This window comes from Octopus bimaculoides, chromosome 13 (genome assembly GCF_001194135.2).
Source record: "Octopus bimaculoides isolate UCB-OBI-ISO-001 chromosome 13, ASM119413v2, whole genome shotgun sequence".
Lineage (NCBI taxonomy): Eukaryota > Metazoa > Mollusca > Cephalopoda > Octopoda > Octopodidae > Octopus > Octopus bimaculoides.
In genome coordinates this window covers 15459783-15464513 of record NC_068993.1, presented here as the reverse complement: position 1 = coordinate 15464513, position 4731 = coordinate 15459783, and positions in this window count along the sequence as shown.

Here is a 4731-nt window from a genome sequence, read left to right as displayed (position 1 = left end):
TATATATATATATATATATATATATATATGTATATATACATATATATGTATATATATATACATATTTGTACATGTATATATACATCCATAATACATAAATATATACATGCATACATATATATCAAAATGTCCTTCTCCTCGTCAGTAGTTGAGAATTTGAATTCAGAGTTACCTCTTCCTAGATAGATTGCCCTCTTCACTGCTTTGTTAAACGCAGGAGCTCCATGAACCCCTTATATATTGATACAAACACACACACACACATGTAAATATATGAAATATGAAAATTTGAAATATAAATAAAATTAAGATATATAAACAATATCAAGTGGATATAAAATGAATTATATATATTTATAAATATAAATATCAAAATATAAAAGAAATATAGTAGGTTACAAAAATATAAAGACATTTTCTTCGGAAAATTTTCGGAATAAACTGGAGAATGGCGATCAAAGCTACGTTTTGTCCTTATGTCACGTTGCTCCAGTGAAACAGCTTACAAAATTGAGTAGTATCTATATTTCAAAGAGCCTTCCTTGTCACATTCTATGTCATGCTGAGGCTCACCGTGATCAACGTTAAGAGTATGCGTGTCTTTGTGGTTGTCAGCCACATGCATATTGATGTCATGTGCCGGCTCATCCGTGGATCAGATCAACCGGAATACTCGACATCGTAACCGATGGCGTCTCAGTTACCAGGCGCCCAAACACTCCGATCACATGTAACCATTCATCCATCCAGCATCCACTTTTGTCGCCTCTCATACAACGGCACATCAACCCATTTTCTGTTTAAGTGGTCACCATATTTCAAATTATAATTTTTTTTGGCAAAGAAGTAAAAAAGAATTATTTTAGCAATGAAGTAAAAAAAAAAAAAAGCCGTTGGAAAACAGTTTATAGCAGAGACTCCATCTAAGAATATCTAAAGAAGGAATTGTATTCCGAAATATCATCGGACTATAGATAACTAAATTACAACAGGTATATAGTCCATTTTTTGTATTATAGTGCATTGTTGTACCATTCAAAACTTTTTATTCTTTACACTAAAAGAATAAAAGTATACTCACAATTTCTCTTTCCATCATTGGCCCAACGATTGTCCTTTCTACTCTGAAGAAGCACAAATATTGGAAACGTCGAAACATTTCGTACACATTTCTGCATTTATGCTCAAGCCTTAGACTAAAAGAGTTCGTCGAAATATTTTTTCTGTGGTATTTTTTCTGTGGTATAACTATCTTCGACAGTGCATTACACACAACCAAATACACACACACATATATCTACATACGTATATAAATGTATATAAATATTTTTTAAAAAACAGCTATTTATTTGCTCTTTTGATCTGTCACATTATGTGGACTTTAACATTGGCTTTATAGAGCGGTCGTACGATGCACTTTTAAAATAATTTCGACACTAGATATATGTATGTAAATCTATGCCTTTCTATTCCATCTACTTCAGAGAAAGGATAGCGGAATATTATTTGAGTTTTATGTAAATGCACATTAAAAACGTAATAATATGATATTTTGTCCATAGTCGTCTCTACTCAAGCAAAACTATGATTAGATGCCATTACAGCGATAATTTCACCTTCATTTTTTTTTCTTTATACTCAGTTCATTTTCGGAAACATTATCTATTGTTTTTGTTCTTATAAAGTAGGCTGCAATGTTAGAGAGATCAATCTGTTATATCTAGACTGTTATACGACCTCGCAGATGCTTTCTCATTCGTATCTGTTCATTGGATATAAATAAAACAGGTCAATACCAATAATTATAAAATAGTGAGAAACAGGTTTCTATGTGTGCTTTTTAATATTATGTTTTATAATAATCCATGTATATATATATATATATATATATATATATATATATATATAAATAATTTGGGAAAACAAATTTCCAAATCAATCAGGTTTAACCCTACAGCGTTAGATGCATCTACGTATCGTACTTTGGGGTCTTATTTATCGTATATTTATATATTTATCTATAAATATACAAAGTATGTGATAAAAGTCAATAATCAATTTTTGGGGATTAATAGATATGCGGGTATTCTATTTCAGATAATACAAAAATTACGAATTAGAAATTAAGAATAATTCTTTTTTTATTCTTAATTTCTAATTAGTAAATTTTTAATCTTTAATGCTTAATTGTATTGCTTATTCTTAAAGGTATGTAAAATTAATTGTATAATATTTTGAAATAGAACCTAAAGAGATGTTGAAATAATTATAAATCTGATGATTGCATATATGTATTTATATATGTATATATATGAGTATACAATTGTGTATATGTATATATATTATAATCTTCCAATACTGAAACACGTGTAGTTCCTTCATATTTAATAAATATAAGTATTAACTAAAGTATGATATAATTAATGAAGTACATTATATACCAAGCTGGTAATTTTGAGTATATCCTTTAAGTGTTATTTCTTGATGTGAAAACGTGTCTTGCTCAAAAAGTGTCTTGCTCAAGTACAAATCACACAGCCCAGTCCAGGAATGGAACCCATTACCCTATTATTGTGAACCCGACGCGCTAACCACTCCATGCAAAAATAGTCATTATGCGTAAGTGTGCGTGAGTGTATGTGATTTAGAGTATGTGACTGGCATACTTGTATGTGTGGAGTGTATATGTGAATATATGTTTTCCGGTATGTGTATGCGGTTGAAGGGTGCGAGCAGCGTGTTTATGTGTTTGTGTGTGTGTGTTTGTGTGTATGATGTGTGTGAGGGAGTAAATCGAATAGGTTAGCTGTAGTAGTAGGGGTTGAATGGCAAGGCGATGTGTGTGTTTGTGTGTGGGAGTGTGCTGGTGATGTGTGTGTGTATGTGCATGAATACGTATAAGTGCATGCGTGCGTGTCTGTATGTGGACGTGTGTGTATGTGTTGGGGTGTGCATATGTGTGTATGTGTGTTGTATATGTTTACGAGTGTGTTGGCATATAGGTGCGTGTATCGGTGTGGGTGAGAAGTTTTTTGTGCATACTAGAATAGGGAAATATGTGTGAGTGTGTGTGTATGTGTGTGCAGTAGATATGTATTTTATGAGGGGGTGGAGCTACGGACCAGCAGGTTGCACGGAATACGGGTGCATTTGAAAGAAGGGGAAACGGGTTTGGGAAAATGGAGGATGGTAGGTTCGAATAGGAAGAGACTGTAGGATCGTCCGACGAAGGCGGATGATGGAAAGGTGAAAAAGGAGGGGAAGGGCGGTTGCAGTTGGAAGACGGATGCGGGGAAGGAGAGAAGGCTGATGTGTAATCAACTTAGCGGGTGGAGGGGTATCCACGATCAGTGGCTGTTCCCGACTATTTGGAAATCACTCAGCAACTGCCCGGGTCCACTTGTTGTCTGTGAACCTTGCAACATGTTCGGTCTGGCGGAACTTGTGCTTTCGCTACTCTTCGGTTACATCGTTTTCTTCGCTCTGTTCTCAAATTCTCTCATGTCGATTAAGCTCTCGTTATTATATTCCAAGAATAAATCGGCGAGGTGTCATCCAGGCGGCGAACGGACAGAATCGTTAGCGTGCTGGACGAAATGCTTAGCGGTATTTCGCCAATCGCTACTATCTGAGTACAAATACCGCCGAGTTCGACTTGGCCGCTCATCAAATCGGAGTCGATAAATTAAGTAACAGCCAAGTACCGGGGCCTATATAATGGATTTACCCCTTCCACAAACTTTCAGGCCCTGTACCTACAGTAGAAAGATTATTATATTCCAAGAATGGATCTTTCCATGGTTCTATGCATCTTAGTTAATCGGTGCTTTATCCTCTTCACACTTACCCAATTCTAACTTGTGCCAGACACACTGATATACGTATATAATATATATAATATAATGTAATATAACATAACACAATATAATATAATATAATATGCTATATATATATATATATATATATATATATATATATACACATTTAGATATTCATTTATATATACGTACATATTTTCATATATGTAGGTACATTGATATATACATATCTACTTGTTTTCATGCACATACGCTTCACAACCACACACACACACATATATACACATAGACACATTTATACATAAGGCGCGACATCGTAGGTGATTCTGTCTAAATTCCAATGAGAGAAATGTGTTCCTAGATTAGAAACAGCACTTTCTCTATTGGTGAGAAATTTGGTTAGTAAATTCTAAAAAAAAACAAAAAAAAAAAAGCATACTTATACACACATACATGGGCGCGCGCTCACACACATACATACACAAACACACACATACATATACATATAAATTCTATTTATTTGTTATGTGTAGAATTATGTTTGATAAATCAATATTATAGTTTTTATGAATATTTCGATATTTTAAGCTATAAAAAAAAATGCAATTAATTTCAAAGCTATATAACGTAGGGAAAGTTCAATATCAAAGCGACTATCAAAGCTGTCGCGGTAAGAAATATAGAAATAATGACAAAGTACCACAATTTTTATATAAATACCACACTTACAGTATTGCATCACCTGTAGGTATCGCATTGCAGCTAACTCACGCTGATATACATTTAAGTATAGCTTTGACAGTTGTAATGAATATAGGACAAAGATCTTCCCGAGTCATATATGCTCATATGCACAGCTTCTCAGTTCTTAGTTTCTGTATTGTAAATATAAATATATATATATATATATATA